The 11503-nt window shown below is 36.8% G+C and overlaps 1 non-coding gene across 1 annotated transcript; it reads right to left on the bottom strand.

Moving 5' to 3' along the window:
• Nucleotides 1-793: 793 nt before the first annotated feature.
• On the bottom strand, nt 794-869 carry TRNAP-GGG (transfer RNA proline (anticodon GGG)). The gene has a single exon. It is a non-coding gene; the product is annotated as a tRNA-Pro (tRNA).
• Nucleotides 870-11503: the final 10634 nt, after the last annotated feature.

Genomic DNA, 11503 nt, shown 5'->3' with positions numbered 1-11503 from the left:
TGCAGACTTTAAATCACACACCATGTTGTATGTTCTAGAAGGTCTTCCTATTAATCTCCTTGTTATTCCTTCAGATATATGGTAGAAATTCTTTTGGTAGGTGTATAACAGAGGTTTAAAAAATTTCCTTGACCTTTTTATTGTTATTTCAGGGAAGAAAAATAAATAAATATGGGGAAATAGCCTATTGAGAGCTGAAGAAAGAGAGATGTTCTTTTTCTCTCACTGCCCCAGGAAAATCCCTCTCAAAAAAGTTAATAACTCCCAAAGAAAGCTTGGTCTTCCCATTACTCCAACATTCACAGCTTTCAGCATTCAGAATTTCTTAGACATCATTCTTCATATGTCCAGTTCTAGAAAAAATCTTGTGTTTTTTTTCCCCTAATAATCAAGTTAACATCGTGTCTACTTATTTAAGAGAATTCATGAACATTTTCTAAATGTAACATTGATAGATAATATAATCTTGGATTTTTACTTTTTATTATTATTATTATTTTTTTTTTTTTGTATTTTTCTGAAGTTGGAAACGGGGAGGCAGTCAGACAGACTCCCGCATGTGCCCGACTAGGATCCACCCGGCATGCCCACCAGGGGGCGATGCTCTGCCCATCTGGGGTGTCGCTCAGTTGTAACCAGGGCCATTCTAGCGTCTGAGGCAAAGGCCATGGAGCCATCCTCAGCACCTGGGCCAACTTTGCTCCAATGGAGCCTTGGCTACGGGAGGGGAAGCGAGAGACAGAGAGGAAGGAGAGGGGGAGGGGTGGAGAAGCAGATGGGCACTTCTTCTCTGTGCCCTGGCCGGGAATCGAACCCAGGACTCCTGCACCCCAGGCCGATGCTCTACCACTGAGCCAACCGGCCAGGGCTTACTTATTATTTTTTTATTATATAACTTGTCTTCTGTATATATTTCTTGCTTCACATTGTATCTTTATGCCTGATGCCTGATATGCAAAATAAGCACTTGTGTTGAAAAATCTGATGAATTCCATTTCCATAGAAATCAACTTCCAGCCCCAAGACAAAGGAACTAAAATTCCTATCAGTGATATTTACTTCTCATGAATTGCAAATAGATGCTGCATATGGTTGAAATTATTAAAGAAAATGAGACTTTAAATATTTTAACTGTGAATATAATCCTTAATGATAGAATTGGCATAATCTTCATAATACACTGTCTCTATCTATAGTCATAAGGTTTGAACTGAAATCCAACACATAGTACTTACGTGATTTGTATAAATTCCTTATAGTTTTACATGCTTTACTTTTATCATCTGTGATAACAACCTCATAGCGTTTAGATAACTTAAATAAGATATCCATGTAAAGGCCTTTGGATCGGTGTCTGGTCCATAGTAAGCTGTTAACTATATCATATCTATTCCATCTGATCCTGCTATGGAGTGACCTCCAGTTCCCAGAAACCTTCCCTTTGTATATATGGGAATCAGAGTTTATTCTGAATACAGAGAGAGCAGGTACACTCCCAATTAATTCATCACCCTGGGTGTAAATTCTTCTGTGCCAAATTTCTTCACCCCTGCATTTCCCATATACTTGGAAATGACATAAAGTGTAAATATATAGAGAAGAAAGAATGCAAATCAGAGAGGACAGGAACAGACACTGCTCTACCCAAGTTAGAGGGTCAAAAGTTTTTTGGACCTTTAGAGGTCCAAAAACAAAAGTAGCGATGCCTGCTGACCTGACAGCTTTCCTATGTTCCCCATAGAGAGGTCCGTGAAATTTGGGTTCTAGTCCCAATGCTGGCACTAATTGGTTCTGACCCCAAACCCCAGCTTTCTAAGCCTCTTGTTTCCCTTGTGAAGAAGTTAGAAGTTAAATGAAATGATCTCAGTGGTATATTTCAGCTTTAAAGTTGTATAATTTTATACCTTCTGTCTCACAATCTCCTCAAAATGGAATTACTTTGACTAAAATTTTATTAGTGTCGAGATAATTAAGTGAAATTTTATTTTTCTTAATGCTTGAAAGCTTTTACAATAAATAATATTGTCTTAATTTATAAGCAGTACATATCACCAACCTGTTCATTAATCAATAATTATATTTCCCAAATGGAATCATATTAACTTGCTATGATTACAGAAGCTTCTTGGCTTATGATAGGGTTATGAACCCATTAACCCATAAGTTGAAAATAGTTGCAAGTCAGAAATGCTTTGAATACACTTAACCTATCAAATATCAAACTTAAGCCTACCCTACCCTTACATTAGCCTATGGTTGGGCAAATCATCTAATACAAAGGCTGTTAATAATAAAGGGTTGAATATCTTATGTAATTTATTTTGTATATTACTTTCACACCATCATTAAGTCTAAAAATCATAAGCTGAACCATCTTTTTAGGGACTGTCTGTATTTTAAACCAGTGATTTTTAAAAAATTTTTTTTGTATTTTTTTGAAGCTGGAAACTGGGAGGCAGTCAGACAGACTCCGCATGCGCCTGACCGGGATCCAGCCGGCACGCCCACCAGGGGGCGATGCTCTGCCCCTCCGGGGCACCACTCTGTAGCGACCAGAGCCACTCTAGCGCCTGAGGCAGAGGCCATGGAGCCATCCCCAGCGCCCGGGCCATCTTTGCTCCAATGGAGCCTTGGCTGTGGGAGGGGAAGAGAGAGACAGAGAGGAAGGAGAGGGGGAGGGGTGGAGAAGCAGATGGGCGCTTCTCCTGTGTGCCCTGGCCAGGAATCGAACCCGGGACTTCCACACGCCAGGCCGATGCTCTACCACTGAGCCAACCGGCCAGGGCCTAAACCAGTGATTTTCAACTTTTTTTTTTCCATGGCACCAACACACACTAATAACTAAGGTCATTGCCTCTGACTAAATACAACCATTTTCATCTCATGGCACAAATAAATTAGTTACTAAGGGAGAAGAGGTCAGGGCGTGAGAAACAAAGGTTGAAAATCACTGTTTTAAACAACATCGTTATTATCGACTGTGTTAGAGTTGAAAAGCATTGTTTATTAAATAGTATTACTGTTTCTTTTTGTGGGGGAGAAGTGAGACTTGTGTTTAAGGATGTTAACATTGGGTAAGGATTCTGCTCTTCCCATTTCAGTAACTCTTTTCTAATTATTGAAAAGTACCTGCGACAGGAATAAGGTTATATTCTTGGAAATATACAGAATGTGTTAGGATAGTTCAGCAACATATATATTAAGAACTTCAGCACAGATTATTATGAACTCTGTCTATTCCAGGTACGTTGCTTCCTTTGGGGGAGAAAATCTGCAGAAAATGAAGGCTTGTCTTGATAATGACATATACATAAAAGCTTATTGTGTTTCGAGCTATGGATTTGAAAGGAAGTGTCTCAGCATTTCCAAGCATCTCATTATTTTCTTAGTTTCAAGAAGATTTCAAATGACCTTTAGAAACATTCTGAAAAATATTCCCTGATGCAAACTCTAGAGGAAAGCAATAATGCCCTGAGCAATCACACACAGCATGCTACTGTTTGCCAGCCATTAATATACCCTAGGGACTGACAGCAGGAAGCAGAAGCCTGGAGGATACAGTTTCCAAACATTTGCAGAGAGAAAGCTGCCCTACTCTGGTGGGTATATTTGTGCAGCTGCCTTGGAAAACATCCTGATGGAGCTCCAATGAAGGACTTTTCATTTCTTTTCAGCAGCTTTCTTTTAACTGTTAGTTGCTTAACCTCTTAGAGTTGGGCTGGGCATTCTGACTTCTAACTGCTCCCAGATTACTTCATTTATTATTAATTGCTTACCCTTTAAGCTCAATGTTCTCAGGTGGGATAGAGAACAGAGTTCAAGCTACAAAGGCACAAATACTGTCCTTAAGAGACAATCATCGATTACAAAAATCTTATTGATTGATTTCAGCAAGAAAAGAAGAGAGAAAAATACAGAGATGGGAACAGCAATGTTTCTTTTTGTGCCCTAACTGGGAATCAAACCTGCAACCTCTGCGCTTCAGGATAAAGCTTCAACCAACAAAGCAATCTGACCAAAGTATACAGTTTATTTTGAGAAAAATGGGTTTGCACATGACCCGTGCTATGTCAGGAAGCTCGATCCTGGCCACCCATTCATAACCTATTATAAAGAAACTGAGAACCTGAAATTCTAGAAATGTTTACCAAATTCATTTAACCTTGAAATTATACCATGCTATAGTTTATCCCTGTGATTCTGAGCTCAGGCGATAAAGCTCACTCAATGATTTAAAACAGCCTACACTCTTCACAAATTAATTGCTAGCAGAAATTATCAAAATGAGAAAATAATCAAAATATGAATTTTAGGCCTGAACAAAATTAATAATAGTGAAACAACTTAAAAATCAAGCTGTTCTTAGCAATACAATTTTTATATAATTTTAAAAAGCCTTTTATTTTTGTAATTTTGTTACCAAACATAAATTTAAAAACAATTTAAAACCAAGAGAGTGCTTTCCTTTCTTTTTAATGAGTCACATACTGCACAGGATATTAGAAATATTGTCAAGTTTGATTCTCATCTCAATTGCAACATCCTACATATTATAATACTTTGTTTTCACTATATAGCAACATATACATTTCATTATTCATGATATGATAAGGAAAGAAAACAGGTAATTACAATTTGCAGGTTTTCAGAAAGCCAGAACTTAAAGACTGCTCCTAAAAAAGCTACTTATTAACCAATAATTCAGCTAGAAATAAAAATAAACAATTTTTTAAATGTATAACTTTTTTATTATGAAAATTTGCAAATATACTTAGAAATAGAGAGAATAATAAAATAAACTCCCACATTCTTATAACTACGTTCAGCAATGATCAACATTCTGTTCTTATAGTTCATCAATTCTCTTTTTTTTTTTTTTTTTTGTAAATAGGTGGCTAAATTGACTTACTGAGCGTCTTACTGCCTTTCATTAAGAGACACATTGTATTTGGTTGGCTGAATTTAGTATTGTAAAGATTCATCAATGGTTTCCCACAATGTCATTCATCTTTATAGCCTTCTCAAATTTAACCTAAGGATTGCTTTTTTCATCTACAATTATATCAACCTTGCTTAAGGACTTTACTATTTATTATGTTATTGCCTAGATATATTATTTTATTAGCTATTACAAAAAAAGGACTTTTTAATTTTATTGTTTCTCCTGCATTTATAAACTTTGATTCCTACATAAAGAAAATTTTTACCAACAATTTGATGACTGAAATTTCATTAAAAACAGGTAGGATAAATGTTCAATACTACCTCAATGTCAGTTCTCAAATAATGAGTTTGTGCCCTCATAAACTCCTGAGGAGTCCAATGATTTATGTTCTGTTTTCTTGATTGTTTTGTATTTGTTGTGTTTTTGGAACTTGTAAGGTTTACCATATTTTCTGATTTCAGTCCCTTGCAGCCATTATTCATTTTGATGCTCAAGGTATCCTGTCAGTGTCAGTGGCTCCTGGCTCCTCTTTTTTTTATGGGTTTCTTGCTTTTAGGTACAATGGGATATTTCAGGTTCATCTTGTACCATTCCTGCCCTAGACTTGAATCAGCCCTTTGTCCAGGGAGTCCTGCTTTCTTTCACTGGGAAGTCGCATTTAGAGATGACAGCATAGAATTAGGGATGCTTCTTGCTTCTAGGACTTTTCAGGGAACAGAGTTAGAAAATATACAAATTTTAGAGTAGTAATGCATCATGAGCTTATACTGACATTTAGAATTGGTATTACAGAATTTTTCTCAACATGTAAAGTTTTACTTGATCTTTTTAGAATTAAGTGATTTAGCATAATTATATTTGCTTTTTAAAAAAATAATAATATGTATGTGTATAAAATAGTTTGTATGTGCATTTTATTGTTTAAAAATACAGTTATCCATACGGTCATTCAAAATAAACATGTCCACCAATAACAGTTCAAAATCAGTATGGTTTCTTTTCAGACTTCTGAATATGTATTTCTACATTTTTGAGTAAAAATATTGTGTTTTCTAACATCATTTATAATTATTCTTTTAGAGCTGGTTATTCCACCAGTTTTATATACTGTTAGGTTCATTTTATTTTATTTCAATATTAAGGGCCTGGCCAGGCAGTGACGCAGTGGATAGAGCAGGGGTCCCCAAACTTTTTACACAGGGGGCCAGTTTCACTGCCCCTCAGACCGTTGGAGGGCCGGACTATAAAAAAAACACAAAACTATGAACAAATCCCTATGCACACTGCACATATCTTATTTTAAAGTAAAAAAACAAAACAGGAACAAATACAATATTTAAAATAAAGAACAAGTAAATTTAAATCAACAAACTGAACAGTATTTCAATGGGAACTATGCTCCTCTCACTGACCACCAATGAAAGAGGTGCCCCTTCCAAAAGTGCAGCGGGGGCCAGATAAATGGACTCAGGGGGCCACATGCAGTTTGGGGACCCCTGGGATAGAGCATCGGACTGGCACTCAGAGAACCCAGGTTTGAAACCTCGAGGTCTTCAGCTTGAGTGTGGGCTCATCTTGTTTGAGCAAGTCTCACCAGCTTGAGCTCAAGGTCACTGGCTTGAGCAGGGAGTCACTTGGTCTGCTGTAGCCACCCGGTCAAAGCACATATGAGAAAGCAATCAATGAACAACTAAGGTGCCACAACGAAGAATTGATGCTTCTCATTTCTCTCCCTTTCTGTCTGTCTGTCCCTATCTGTCCCTCTCTCTGTTTCTCTCTCTCTGTCACACACACAAAAAATATTAAGGGATTGCTTTGTTTTTTTTTTTGTTAGTTTTCATTTAATTTTGGTTTTTAATTCATGAAAAATATTTACACGATTCTAATGTCAAAACTATGAATAAAGTACTTTGTTTATGTCTTCATTCTCTCCCCTCCTTATTCTTTTCTTTCCACAGAGTAACCATTTTTTATTTCTTTTCAAATCATTCTTCTACTTTTTCTTTAAAAAATATGTTAGCATGCAATTCAAACCCTTCATAAATCTATTAGGATTTGATCAGTGAAGCAGAGCCACTACGAGTGATATAAAGGACTTACTACAGGAATTAGATGATACACAATCCTGGAGAGCTGGTTAAATGGTCTCCATAAGTATGGTACCCCTGGCTCTGGCTCTGATCTTCAAGTCAGCAGGCTGAGCAGTCAGGAAGGAATGATGTGCATGCAGTGAGGACAGCAAGGGTAACCCAGAACCTAGGACGACACACTGGAATCCCCAGCTGAGTATTATTATGAACTGGCAGTGATGCCTCAACACCTTCAAGCCTCTGGCTTGGATGATACGGGCAACCTGCAAAAGAGCTGGAATGCTTTGCCACAGTGTGACAAGTATTCAGAGAAGTTGAAGGAGGAGAAGTTGGGGAAGCAGGAGGAGCTGCCAGTTGAGCTGCTACTCCATTAAGACCCACCACGATGTCATAAGCTGTATAGGCTGCCATGGTGCCTGACTTCACACTGAGCAGGGTGATTCCGATCAGTCTTCAAATTCCATGCAGATTTTCCTTATGGTCAACCCAAACCTAAAACCATGCATGGAAAAAAATATCGGAAAACATAGCTCCAACTAAACTAAGTTGAAACAATACAAAGCAATCACAGTCCATCCTTTGTCAGTTTGTCACCAAATATGTACCCTCTTTTAATCATAATTAACTTCTAAAAAATGTAATACCAAAATTAGGGTTTCATCTTACATAATGCAACTACACCTCCTATACCCAGAATACACTGCCATGTCCGCAGAAGAAAATACAGAGTCCTTTGATCTATTTTTTTGATGATATTTATGCCTCCTCTTGCTGAAGCATGCTTCTTCTTTGGTATTCTATAACTTAAATACTGACATATGGTGCCTGCTACTGTGAACATGTTAGATGGTAGAGAATAGTACAAAAGAAGACAAAAATGATTTATGAATTATATGTAAACACACACACTTAGCTCAAAATCAGGAAGAAATCTTTATGACTATCACTCCAATTCTTTAACTTGACAATTGGCTATAGTTGATATTTATAACTACCATCTCCCACAATACCTATCCTCTTGACCTTGGGGAGCCCCTTAATGATGGCCTCTTACCTGGTGAGGTTGCCTTAACCTTCATTCTTGAAGGTCTATGCCAATAGAATTGTTATATAAAGAATGCTGTAATTAGTAGTTTTGTTCATAAGTTATTTTTTGTATAGCTTTAGGGTAAAAAGTATGCATCTCTAAATTTTCTATTTTTGCCTTTTGGATTCAGAGACAGTTTGAGGAACAAAAGATTCTGTTCTTTCCTTGAGATGAGCCCCTTTTATTCAAAGATTCTTAGAGAAATGTATTTGTGGATTATAAATTAACATTATACAATGCAAATCTAATAATATCCCAGACATATTTTGAAATTATAGTACACATTATATAACAAAGAAGCAATCATTGAAAGTACAACTGTATGTATAGAATATTTATTATGCAGTATTGTGTGGTCTGAACCTTGATGAGAAAGCAAATTAATCCTTCTAGCTGCTTAAACAAAGCCACAAAAAGAAAGTCTCTAAAAAATACCATTGATTTGTTAGGGGCCAGCATGAAATTTTTATGACTGCATGGGATGATGTGGAAAACAGTGATTCATGCTGTTTTGGATCTATTTAAAAGAAGAATTCAATTTGATCCAACTAAGTCTCTGGGGATCGCTTATACCATCACATTACATCTTCCTCTGTGAAAATGACATTTTCTCTATGATTGAAGTCAAAATTGATTCAGCCTGTTAAATCTAAGTTGTCATGTGCCAATTTCATTAAAGTTTTCATTGAAAAATACCATAAGGAATTCAGCTATAAAAAACAAAAATAATGACTTTTCTTGCTCATTTGGACACTTTTAGTTACTCTGAGGCGTTAAGCAATCCAAGAAGATTGCAGTACCTGAGATATAGGGTTCTTAAGCTGATATGAAAGGACACTAAATAAAAAATTTTGAAGCTGATGAAAATCCAAAAATTACTACAAAAATATATGGGGTGCCAAGAAGAGATGGAGGTTCGGGCGTTAGGAAACTGGATGATTTAAGGTTATAGAGGATCACTGTGCATAAACTAAAGATACACTTTTCTAGGAGTAGGATGGTTAAGACATGTAATAAACACTAAATCAAATGTTGGCCTGCCCAAATTTGACATAAAATTGGTCTGTAATTGCATCAGAAATTTTCACTAAAAGAGAATTCTAGATAAACTTGGCAAAAGGTGAGAGTATTCTGTGTAGATTTTGCATCTACCTACCTCCCTGGTCACATTTTACCCACTCAGCCACCTCCTCTACCCGTGCCTTCTCCTTACAAGATACCCAGGTTTTCTTGCCAATTTCCAAAGTTTATCACTTTACAGCACTGTTTTGAAAACTCTTTTGACTGCTACTTATATATAGTAAGAAATATATTTTATATTATGATCAAGACAACATAGGTATATAACTACAAAAAGAAAAAGTTTTAAGAAACAACACTTTCCCTCAATACATTCAGTATATGCTGATAATTTGTATTCTATCTAACACTAATTATTCTATTCTACTTCAAGGTCTAACCTATTCAAGCTTAACCTATTGCAAAAGTCTCAAGTGCTCACATCTCTCATTCTTTCTGATTTTAAAGAGGTATTTTTTTTATAAATAAATTTTTATTAATGGTTAATGGGGTGACATCAATAAATCAGGGTGCATATATTCAAAGAAAAACATGTCCAGGTTATGTTGCATACCCATCACCCAAAGTCAGATTGTCCTCCGTCACCTTCTATCTAGTTTTCTTTGTGCTCCTCCCCCTCTCACTTTCCCTCTCCCTCCTTCCTCCCCCCCCAACCACCACACTCTTGTCCATGTCTTAAAGAGGTATTTTTAAAATGCAAATATCACCAAACCACTACTATTCCTCTAATCCTTCAATGATTTCTCATTGCCTATAGAGAAAAAAAAAAGAGCCCCAAGTCCTATTCAGTCATGCAAAGCTGTTTATGTCCTGGCCCTTATTTATTTATTCCTGTTTACTCCCACATGAGACCTATGCTCCTGTCATAACAAACTTCATGCAACTCCTTAACTCACCATCATAATTCATATCTTTACACATTGTGTATCTTGCTTCCTGTGCTAAGAATGTTATTCCTAATTGCTTACTAACTTCTTTTTCACTGAGATAACCCAGGGGTCACCATGGTATACATTCTGTCTTGCTGCAACCTCTTAATAAACCGAATTTTGTTTCACAATGGATATGTTTCTAGTAGTCTCTGGGCACTGTACTTTATCGCTGTAATGCAATGCTTCATGGCACAGACACAAAGAAAGTTAGAATACTGTTTGTAAGGCATGATGAGCAAAGTGGGAGGCTGCTTGGACACTTCAGCAGCAAAAGGCATCCCCTGTCTTTTGAAGCCTGAGAAATATCAACATTTCAGCATACCTTTACCCTAATGTCTAGCTTAAAGTGTTCTAGTAGGAGATTTAGGGTTCATGATGACAAGGTGGAAAAAGATTACTTTTGCCAAAACCCAGAATATAAACTCCCACAAGTGAATCAAAGCCTTAAGAGATCCACCTTTTCATGAATAAAAATATTACTTATTGCTAAGCAATGTGTGACCATAAGAGAAGTTACATTCTGTTCTACTTATCAATTCCTCATCTCTTTACTAATGTATTTTTCTGTTCCACAAATAGAATGAAAGAGACAGCTCTCTTCCTCTCACTACATTCCCAGAGGTATTTCTCCACTGCAGTGATATTACAGTGTTTCTTATTTCGAGTTGACTGGCTGTCTATCAGCAGAGTCCTGTCTGTGGAAAGTTGAAACCATCTAAGGTGAGAGTCAGCTGGAATGAAAAGAATGGTGTTAGGAAATGATGCTACCTGTTTCTTACAGTTTCTTATGGGAAGTTCTGATTGCTGCTCATCTTATTGTATAAAGGAAGTGGTGAGTACAGGACAGTATTATAGACAAAACTATGTCTTTAGAAGAAAAAGGAGTGTGGAGTGAGAGAGGCAAAGAATGGATAAGGTACAGAGCATGGATAAGAAGCACCGAGTTTCTCCATACCTTTCTTTATACTCTTGCTTCTGTGAGTCAGCTTTAAAGAAAGAGGCAGACTCCAAGTGTAAATTGACTTGTGTCTTCCCCCTAAATATATTGGAATTCTAACCTCCAGTACCTCCAAGTGTGGCCTTACTTGTAATAGGTTTTCCTAGGTGTAAACAAATTAAATGAGGCCATTAGTTTATAGCATTATAAATATTTATTTTAAAAATCCACATGTAAGTGGTCCCGAGTGGTTCAAACCTGTGTTGTTCAAGGGCCAGTGTTATCTTTTGATTATGCAGCTTTGACCTAGATGAGAGATTTCTTGTTTTGGTATAGTTTTAATAATGTAGATCTGGCCCTGGCTAAGTAGCTCAGCTGGTTAGAGTGTTTTCCCCATTGATCGAGGTTATGGGTTTGATTCCTGATTAGGGC

Source organism: Saccopteryx leptura, chromosome 7 (assembly GCF_036850995.1).
Source record: "Saccopteryx leptura isolate mSacLep1 chromosome 7, mSacLep1_pri_phased_curated, whole genome shotgun sequence".
Lineage (NCBI taxonomy): Eukaryota > Metazoa > Chordata > Mammalia > Chiroptera > Emballonuridae > Saccopteryx > Saccopteryx leptura.
This window is presented reverse-complemented; position numbering and strand designations above follow the sequence as displayed.